Source organism: Mobula birostris, chromosome 4 (assembly GCF_030028105.1).
Source record: "Mobula birostris isolate sMobBir1 chromosome 4, sMobBir1.hap1, whole genome shotgun sequence".
Classification (NCBI taxonomy): Eukaryota; Metazoa; Chordata; class Chondrichthyes; order Myliobatiformes; family Myliobatidae; genus Mobula; species Mobula birostris.
In genome coordinates, this window is record NC_092373.1 from 134,051,513 (window position 1) to 134,062,768 (window position 11,256).

The 11,256-nt window shown below is 43.6% G+C and overlaps 1 pseudogene; it reads left to right on the forward strand.

Moving 5' to 3' along the window:
* Window positions 1-6,618: 6,618 nt before the first annotated feature.
* Window positions 6,619-11,256, forward strand: part of LOC140197076 (uncharacterized) — a 7,937-nt pseudogene continuing 3,299 nt past the window's right edge.

Below are 11,256 nucleotides of genomic sequence, written 5' to 3' on the forward strand. Positions count from 1 at the left end.
ACAATGTTTGCATATATATAGATTTGGGGGCTGAGCTCTGATATTTCTTTGATGTGTTCATCATGAGAAAGTGGGCCTTACACTTAACATCCAACCTGCTCCCATTGAACAAGATCTGAAAAATGTCGACCAATTCCCATCTCTCAGCAGAGACCAATGTTAGTGATAAACTTCTGCACAGCTTTTGGCCATCTGAGGAAAAGACTGTACACCAAGACCTGAAACTCCAAATAAGGCTCTTGTCTACTAGGCAGCAGTAATTCCTGTCCTAACATGTGCTTCTGAGACCCGGACACCTCCAAAAGGATACCACCAACATTGTTTCTGCCAAGTCCTCCAAATCCACTGTGATGATACTTGAACTAAAATTGGTGTCCTTTTGGGGTTGCTGTCTGCAGTGCTGAAGCCCTAATAGTACATGCAGACTTCTGGAGGAACTGAGCAGGCCAGGCAGCATCTAAGGATAGGAATAAACTGTTGCATTTTTGGGCTGAGACTCTTCATCAGGACTGGAACTTTCCTGAAAGCCTTGAAACGCCAACTGTTTACTCCTTCCCATAGGTGGAACCTTTCCAATCCTGATGAAGTGTCGCAGCCCAAAATGTCAAATGTTTATTCCTTTACATACTGTATGGGCAACCTGACCTGCTTAATTCCTCCAGCATTTTGCATGAGTTACTCTGGATATCCAGTGACTGCAAAATCCCTTGTGTTATTGAAGCCCTGATTACTGCCAGATAGCCTCAAGGAACACGGCATGCCAAGTTCATGCCCAATAGCAGCTTTCTAAATCCAGCTCTGTCATATAAAGAGATTACCAGGTATTCGGAGGAAAAGGCAGCAGGGTGTTCTCATTGCCCCATTGAATAATTGTGATGTCCTCACTGAGATGGGAATTTCTGGCCTATGACTGCTCAGAATAGAGAAGAGGCATTGAGAACCTCAGGGAGGGCAGGACAATGCACAATGCACATGTTGTCTATATCAAAAATGCTGAGGTCGAGAGAGTTGAGAGCTTCAAATTTCTAGGAGGAGTCATCAATAATGGTTTGTTTGGTCTAACTATATAGACACCCTGGCCAGGGAAGCTTAGCAGTGTCTCTGTTTCCTCAGGACTCTGAAGAAATTTGGCATGTCCCTATCGACCTTTACCAGTTTTTATTCATACACTGTAAAAAGCATGCTATTCAGATGCATCATGGCTTGGTATGGACACCGTTCTCCCTGTTACTGCAAGGAAATGCAGAGAGTTGTGGGCAAGGCTCAGCATATTACAGAGATCAGCTTCTCCTCTATGGAATCTATGAAGCAACCAGCATAGGTAAAGACCTCACCCATCCCAGAATTTTCTCTTCTCCCTTCTCCCCTTGGCAGAAGATACAAAATCCTGAAAGGAGTATCACCAAGCTCAAAGACAGCTTCTACTTTGGTGTATAAGTCCACTGAATGGTTCCCTAGTATAATAAGATGGACTCTTGACCTCATAATGTATCTTGTTATGATTGTGCATCTTATTGTCTACCTGTGCTGTACTTTCTCTGTAGCCGTTGTAATTCACTCTGTATTCTGCTGTTGTTTAATCTTGTACTACCTCAATGAAGTGTGTAATGAATTCATCTGTATGGATGATGTGAAAGACAAGCTTTTCACTGTACAGTACCTCGGTACGTATGACAATAATAAAACTACTTCAATTCCAATTCCATTGGTTGGGAGTACACAGAAATACAGAGTAAATTAGAGCAGGAGAGCACCATGAGCCAGACTAACTCATTTCCTGCCCCCCGTGGCAGCACCTGGAGGTACCACATTAGCGTGATCTGCTACATCAAAACTCACAGACAAGGAGTAGGAGAAAGTCATCCTGGATCCCGAGAGACGGACCAAAATGATGAGAAAGCCAACTAAGTTATCAATGAAGTTCTCACTTTAGGGAGGGTGCAAGGGAGGTTCACTGGATTCCAGATTAACTCCAATTCCCATTCCTGTTCCAGTGTGTCGATCCATGGCCTCTTCTTGTGCCAACTCAAGGCCACCCTCAGGGTGGAGGAGCAACACCTTATATTCCATCTGGATTTCTCCTTCCAGTAAATCAAATTCCCCACCCACCCCTTCCTTGATTCCCCACTCTAACCTTTTACTTCTTCTCACCTGTCTATTACTTCTCTCCTCCTTCCCTTTCCCCTATGGTCCACTCTCCCTCTCCTATCAGATTCCTTCTTCATCAGCCCTTTACCTTTCCCACCCACCTGGCTTCACCTATCACCTTCCAGATAGCCTCTTTCACCTCTCCCAACCTCCTAACTCAGGCATCTTCCCCCTTCTCTCTTAGTCTTGAAGAAGAGTCTCGACCTGAAATGTCGACTGTTTATTTTTTTCCATAAATGCTGCCTGACCTACTGAGTTCCTCCAGCATTTAGTGTGTGTTTGCAGCATCTGTAGATTTTCTTGTCTTTGAGATTTACTGGAATGTTATAAAGGAAGGAAGTTTTGCATAATATGTAGAAAATGGAGAAAAAGAAAGAGCTATTCTAAGATCAGAGAGTAGTGGGGATTTAATAGTGATGATCAAAGCCAATAAGGCATTGATTATATTAAAAGGTGGAACGGTTCACAATAGCAGAGGAGCTGATATTACTGAGTAATCAACACCAGATTTATCTGCTCCTCCATTTCTAATCTCTTGATCTGGTCTCGGCTGCCAAGTACCCCCTTGAACGTTGATCTGTCAATTTTCTTTCTCCATAGGGACAACCTGCCTTTACTTTTGTTGGACTTGCTGCCAGATTTTGTTTGATAAAGCTTAAGTGAAATGTTTTGGAATGTTTTGTTAGCATGATGGTGCTACGTAAATTCAAATTGTTGTTGGCACGGATTTAAAGCGCTTAGCAAAAGGAACAGAAGCTACATGAGGAGAAACACTTTTACTCAATTTGATTTGATATTCAGTGTCAGAAAGGGTGGTGGATGTCTTCTCAATGGTAACTTCCAAAAGAAAATTCAAAAGATGCAGGCTACAAGGGAGTGAATTTTATAGGTCAGGTCTGTTAAAAAACTAACATAGGGACAATGGGCTGAATGGCCTTCTGTGATGTGCCATAATATAATTTTATGTCCAACTGACAGATTCTTCTATTGACAGATCTCTCTACACCTCTGCCTGTGTGGCTAGGCACAACTCAAATGCCTTCTATAAATTTGCTAATGATACAACCATTGTTGGCAGATTCTCAGATGGTGATGAAAGGGTGTACAGGAACAAGATATACCAGTGGTGTCACTGCAACAACCTTGCACTCAATGTCAGAAAGAACTGATTGTGGACTTCAAAACGGGTAAGACGAGGTAACAAAAACCAATCCCTATCGAGGGATCAGAAGTGGAGAGAGTGAGCAGTTTCAAGCTCCTGGGTGTCAAGATCTCTGAGGACCTGTCCTGGCCGTATCAGATTGATGCAGCTATAAAGAAGGCAAGACAGTGGCTATATTTCATTTGGAGTATGGGGAGATTTGGTTTGTCAACTACAACACTTAAAAACATTTACCATGGAGAGCATTCTGATGGGCTACCTCACAGTCTGATATGGAGGGGTGGGGAGATTGTTGCTGCACAAGATCGAAGTAAGTTGCAGAAACTTGATAAATTAGTCATCTCCATCATGGGTACAAGCCTCCCTCATACCAAAACATCTTCAAGGAGCGGTGCCTTAGGAAGGTGGCGTCCATAATTAAGGATCGCCACCACCCAGGACATGCTCTCTTCTCATTGTTACCATCAGGAAGGAGGTACTTAAGCCTGAAGGCACACACGCAACGATTGAGAAACAGCTTCTTCCCCTCTGCCATCCGATTCCTAAAGGGTCATTGAACCCATGAACACTACCTCACCATTTTTTTATTTCTATTTTTTTCTTGGCACTACTTACTTTAACTGAACTATATATAGACTTACATATACTTAATGTAACTCAAGTTTTTTCTCTATATTTATCTATCAGGTATTTCATTGTACTGCTAACGTAAAGTTAGCAAATTTCAAGACATATGCCAGTAATATTAAACCTGATTCTGATTCTGATTATACGTCACTTTGTTCATTTTGTTTCACAGTCATCTAATTCCGATAAACATGAAGTTCTAGTAGTTAGCTGCACCCACAAGTAACTTCAGAAGTTCATTACACACCTAAATGCAACCAAAATCAGAATCACGTTTAATATCACTGGCAATGTCGTGAACTTTGTTGTTTTGCAATACAAAATAAGAAAAAACACAATAACTTACAATAAGAGCAACACACATAAAAGTTGCTGGTGAACGCAGCAGGCCAGGCAGCATCTGTAGGAAGAGGTGCAGTCGACGTTTCAGGCCGAGACCCTTCGTCAGGACTAACTGAAGGAAGAGTGAGTAAGGGATTTGAAATTTGAAGGGGGAGGGGGAGATCCAAAATGATAGGAGAAGACAGGAGGGGGAGGGATGGAGCCAAGAGCTGGAAAGGTGATAGGCAAAAGGGGATACGAGAGGATCATGGGACAGGAGGTCCGGGGAGAAAGACAAGGGGGGGGAGACCCAGAGGATGGGCAAGGGGTATATTCAGAGAGACAGAGGGAGAAAAAGGAGAGTGAGAGAAAGAATGTGTGTATATAAATAAGTAGCAGATGGGGTACGAGGGGGAGGTGGGGCATTAACGGAAGTTAGAGAAGTCGATGTTCATGCCATCAGGTTGGAGGCTACCCAGACGGAATATAAGGTGTTGTTCCTCCAACCTGAGTGTGGCGTCATCTTTACAGTAGAGGAGGCCGTGGATAGGCATGTCAGAATGGGAATGGGATGTGGAATTAAAATGTATGGCCATTGGGAGATCCTGCTTTCTCTGGCGGACAGAGCGTAGGTGTTCAGCAAAGCGGTCTCCCAGTCTGCGTCGGGTCTCACCAATATATAAGAGGCCACATCAGGAGCACTGGACGCAGTATATCACCCCAGCCAACTCACTGGTGAAGTGTTGCCTCACCTGGAAGGACTGTTTGGGGCCCTGAATGGTGGCAAGGGAGGAAGTGTAAGGGCATGTGTAGCACTTGTTCCGCTTACACGGATAAGTGCCAGGAGGGAGATCAGTGGGGAGGGATGGGGGGGACGAGCGGAATGCAGAGAGGGGGGGGAGGGAAAGATGTGCTTAGTGGTGGGATCCCGTTGGAGGTGGCGGAAGTTACGGAGAATTATATGTTGGACCCGGAGGCTGGTGGGGTGGTAGGTGAGGACCAGGGGAACCCTATTCCTAGTGGGGTGGCGGGAGGATGGAGTGAGAGCAGATGTACGTGAAATGGGGGAGATGCGTTTAAGAGCAGAGTTGATAGTGGAGGAAAGGAAGCCCCTTTCTTTAAAAAAGAAAGACATCTCCCTCGTCCTAGAATGAAAAGTCTCATCCTGAGAGCAGATGCGGCAGCGACAGAGGAATTGCGAGAAGGGGATGGCATTTTTGCAAGAGACAGGGTGAGAAGAGGAATAGTCCAGATAGCTGTGAGTCCAGATAATAGTCCAGATAACTTACAATAAGAAATATATTAATGTATTAAAACACTGAATAAGCAGTGCAAAAAGAAAGGATCAAAATAGATGGCAGAAATCTGATGGCAGAGGGGAAGAAGCTGTCCTGAGTGGGTGTCTCCACACTCCTGCACCCCCTCCTCATAGGCAGCAACGAGAAGAGCGTATGATCTGGATGACGGGGGACCTCAGTGAGAAGCAGTTGTCGGCACTGGGGAGGCTAGTGCCCATGATGGAGCTGGCTGAATTTACAACTTTCTGCAGCTTTTTCCAAACCTGTTCAGAAGTCCCTCGGTACCAGATGTTGATACAACCAGTTAGAATGCTCGCCACGGTATCTCTGTAAAGTTTGCTAGAGTCTTTGGCGATATACCAAATCTCAAACTCCTACTGAAACATAGCCGCTGTCATGCCTTCTTTGTAATTGCTTCAATATGTTGGGCTCAGGGTAGATTTTCAGAGATGTTGACACCCAGGAACGTGAGACTGCTCGGCCTTTCCACTGCTGATCTCTCAACGGGGACTGAAGGGTGTTCCCTTGCTTGCCCTTCCTGCAGTCCACAATCAATTCCTTGGTCTTACTAACCAATTTGTTTGTCCTAATCAATAAGCACATTGAATACTGGACTCTTTCCCATTTCTGTTGATGTTGAGGTACATTTCTGTTGATGTTGAGGTACATTCTAGGATGCACTGGGACACATCATCGGTGATGTAACCTGGGTTCATCAGGTGTTTTGGGTCTTTCAGCATCAAACACCCTCGCCCAGACGACCCAGCCAGGGTTGATCAGGCCCCGGCTTGTGTCCCAGAAACATTGCTCCATGGGTCACACCTCTCGATCCATAGCCATCTGGATTCATGCCTCTGTGAAGGTCCTGATGGCTCTTTTCTTTACAGCCCATATTATCCCGAGGAGAGAGTAGGTTCTGCACAGCGAGCAGCCAGCAATACCCTACCTCTACATGCCCTCCAACCCTTTCCCTGGCACTGCCCTACCAGCTCCTGCTACTTGGCCTTCTTATGTTCACACGCCCCCTCATTCCATTCTTCCCAAGGCACTGTCAGCTCTACCATGACCACCTGCTTCGAGGTTTCTGACGGAGTGACCATGTCGGGCCTCAGCGATGAAGATGCAGTAAAGTCAAGGAACTTTAATTGCTTGCCAAGATCACCTTTCGGTTGCCAGTCTGACACTGTAGCGAGCAAGCCTGCTGGTGACCTGGGCTGAGGCTGTGGTGGGTCTTCTGCTTTGACAAAGGGCTACTGACCAGAAACATTGACCGTTTTTCTTCCTGCAGATTCCCTGCCCTCCTAAGCTTTAAAAGCATTTTGATTTTATTTCAGATTTCCAGCATATGCAGTTTTCAAGGAGCAGTGACTCAAAAAGGCGGCGCCTATCATTAAGGAACCCCACCACCTTTCTATGTATTTCTGACGACACCATTGTTGTGGGCTGTATCAAAGGTGGTAATGAATCAGCATACAGGAGTGAGATTGAAAACTGAGTGGTGTAATAACAACAACCTCTCACTCAATGTCAGTAAGACCAAGGAACTGATTGTAAACCAGGAGAGGGAAACCAGAGGTCCATGAGCCACTAGACATCGGAGGGTCAGTAACTTTAAACTCTTGGGTGTCACTCTCTCAGAGGACCTGCCCTGGACCCATCATATAAATATTATCGCGAAGAAAGCACGACAGGGTTTCTACCTCCTCAGGAATCTGCGGAGGCTCGGCATGTCATCGAAAGCTTTGGCAAACTTCTATAGATGGGTGTGGAAAGTGTGCTGACTGGCTGCATTAGAGCCTGGTGTGGAAACACCAATATCTTTGAGTGGAAAATCCCACAAAAAGTAGTGGATTCAGCCCAGTATATCACGGGTAAAACCCTCCCAACCACTGAGCACATCTACATGAAGCATTGCTGTAGAAAAGCAGCATCCATTATCAAACATCCTCACCACCCAGGCCATGCTCTTTTCTCGCTGCTGCCATCAAGTGCGAGTTCTGAGACTGCCATAGGAGCCTCAGGACCCGCACCACCAGGTTCAAGAACAGTTACTACCCCTCAACCATCAGGTTCTTGAACAAAGGGGGATAGTTACACTCATTTAAGGACTCTTATTCTGTTATTTCATGCTCGTTATTTATTCCTATTTATTTATATCTGCATTTGCACAGTTTGTTTACAGTTAACAATTCCTAATGTCTACAGTTTACAGTTACTGTTGTATAGATTTGCTAAGTATGTCCACAGAAGAAGAATCTCGGGGGTGTATGTGGTGATATGTATGTAATCTGATAGTAAATTTTACTTTGAACTTTGATATTATCATGTATGGTACCGTACTACTGCTGCAAAGTTAACAAATTTCATGATATATGCTGGTGATATTAAACCTGATTCTTCTCAATTCTCAGACTGCACAACTTCTTTTCCCTCTCTCCTCTTTTCTCCACACCGATCTATTGATTTCCTGCTGCGCTACATTTCCAGTCTTTCTCCTAAAACAATTGTATTCCTATGAGCCTAGGCTTTGAATTCTGTTTAAACTGCAGGGCCTTCACATCTAAAGCCAGTAACATTCTGACCTGCTATCCGCATGATGCCACGCTCAGATTTGTTCCCATCCCAGGCCCACAGGACCCCAGAGTTTATTGTGACACCGATTCTATAGTCCTGACTGAAACCGGATGATTCAGTACTTTGCAATCTGGGACCTCCTTGATTCTTGGGCCTCAATGACTGGATAAACCTGCTGAGCCACTTGGAGGACTGAAAAATTGGATTTGTTGCACAGAAAATAGAGCAGTCTGAAGGTCAAGCAACTTAAAAGCAGAGAGTAATCCATAGAACTTAGTTGGGATTGCAAACAAGGTTTTCGTGGACCTTGGTAATGTGACCCTTATGACAGAATTCTTCGTATGCATAGCTGGCTCGTCATTGGGCCTTCCTGAGGCACATGTCCCAGCCAGTGTGTTTTGAAGTAATTCATTGTTTGCAAATGCTTAGGGGCATTTCAGAGTGCAGTGCAGGCTACATAAATGTTTGTAATTCTCATTCATGTTAGCTCTGAACTCCGGTAAAATAGTCACCTCCACTGCTGTGGAATGCTGTGCTGGATGCTCGTTCACGAACTTTGACCTTCCAAGTTCAATTTTTTTCATGCAAACCTTGCGCAAACATTTCTAATTACAGTTTCAAGCTTTAGGAAAACTCGAGGGTAGAGATTAATCTGTCAGCTCCTTCTCCCTGTCTTACATCAGGCTTTTGAACAAGCCACTGTTTGCGAAGTTTGCATAAGAAGCCGATGATAGAATGATAGGTGGAGGAGCGGGTAGTGTTGAGGAAATGGGGAGCCTGCAGAGAGACTTAGATAGTTTAGGGGAATGGGCAAAGAAGTGGCAAATGAAATACAATGCTGGAAAGTGTATGGTCATGCACTTTGGTGGAAGAAATAAACGGGCAGACTATTATTCAGATGGGGAGAGAATTCAAAATGTAGAGATGCAGAGGGACTTGGGAGTCCTTGTGCAGGATACCCTAAAGGTTAACCTCCAGGTTGAGTCGGTTGTGAAGAAGGCAAATGTTGGCATTCATTTCTAGATGTATGGATTATAAGAGCAGGGATGTGATGTTGAGGCTGTATAAGGCACTCGTGAAACCACACTTGGAGTATTGTTTGCAGTTTTGGACTCCATATTTTAGAAAGGATATACTGACACTGGAGAGGGTTCAGAGAAGATTCACGAGAATGATTCCAGGAATGAAAGGGTTACCGTATGAGGAACGTCTGGCAGACTTGGGCTGTATTCCCTGGAGTTCAGGAAAATGAGGGGGCATTTCATAGAAACATTCTGAATGTTAAAAGGCCTGAAAAGATTAGATGTGGCAAAGTTATTTCACATGTTAGGGGATTCTAGAACAAGAGGGCACGACTTCAGGATTGAAGGACGTCCTTTTAGAACTGAGATGCGGAGAAATTACTTTAGTCAGAGGGTGGTAAATCTGTGGAATTTATTGCCACAAGCGGCTGTGGAGACCAAGTTATTGGGTGCATTTAAGGCAGAGATAGATAGGTTCTTGATTAGCCAGGGCATCAAAAGGTATGGGGAGAAAGCAGAGAGTGGGGATGACCGGAAGAATTGGATCAGCCCATGATTGAATGGCGGAGCAGACTCGATGGGCCGAATGGCCTACTTCTGCTCCTATATCTTATGGCCTTATGATCTTAAGCAAAGTACCATGGAGCACCCTGTCTCAGAGCTATCATTCCTCCTGTTGCCAAGTCTGAGAACCCTCACCCCATCAGACATATCAAGCTACACCCCATTCTGACTTTCCACTAGTTTAGATTGAGGGTAAGCTATATTTTCAATTTCAATAAGAATGATTGTTCCCTACTAATGTTCCTGCTGCTGGATCTCCCAGTGTTCCATGCACGGTGAAATGTAACTATTTATGTAGTGATTAAAATTTTAACAATAAGCTTCACCTCTTTGGTCTGGATTTTTGTTTAATATACTGCATGTACTCTTTGTCACTGAAGCATTTAATGCAAAGTTATGCCTTGATGTATAATATTTATTTTGTGTTATACTGGGAAAGCAAAATAACAACCAAAACTCACCAGCCCAGGTGCTGGTGTAATGAGGGCTCTCTGCATACTGGTTAGGTTCTGTCCTCAGACTTCTTCCCTAAAATGACCAATTGTACCAATGCCCATTCTTACAAATTGATAAATGTCTTAGTAAACAAAACCAGCAGGCATATCTCTGTATCTGTCTCTGTCTCTATCTCACACACACACACACACACACACACACACACACACTCTCTCTCTCTCTCTCTCTCTCTCTCTCTCTCGCTCTCTCCTCTTACCCAATGTGATTCAGATGTCAAGAGAGAAGCAGAGGAAGGTCAAAGAAGGATGAAGAAGAATTACCTAGAGTCAAATTAGAGTGGAGAAAGACAAAGATATAAACATTGGATTAAGAGTATGAAAGATTAAGTGAATGAAAAACAACTATATAAAATAAACAGTGAAAAAAAATTAAATTTTACAAGTCTCTGACAATGATTTACTAACAGGAATGAGAGTCCACACCCAATTGCTGTCTTTCAGTCACATAAACCTCATTTTAATATGTCCTCTTACTGTAAGATTTCAGCTTAAACTCTCTCTGATGAGAATAATTTAATTTTAGTTTGTTAATGCAGCAATTTTTGAAGCTCCTGAGGAAGTTGGCTGAGACTTCCTGTTTTTGTCCAGCAATCCTTGTTGATTAGCGGATTATGCCTTCACTGCCGCTTCTGGATGATTTATACATTGACAGTGGTATTAAACTCACAGTAGCCATTTAGCAAATATTTGTACTCAGGATACTTTTCTGTTCAGAACGACACATAAAGTTTACCATATTTGTCATCCCCCCTAGCATTTAACATACAATACATCCATGTTGATATAGGTTCCAGTAATAATTTAAAACTCACACCAATGTGCATTGCATTGAACATCAAAATATCTCATTAAGCACCTGTCATAAACTGGCAAAAACAACCTCTCTAAAAGTATTAATTACTTTTGGATTTGTAAACAATGTGCCATTGTCACTAAAATGACTGATTTATGTTTTAGAGAATTGCACAGCATATTTCCATTTGTGGATCAATAGTCATTAATATTTAAGGTTTAATAATAACTTC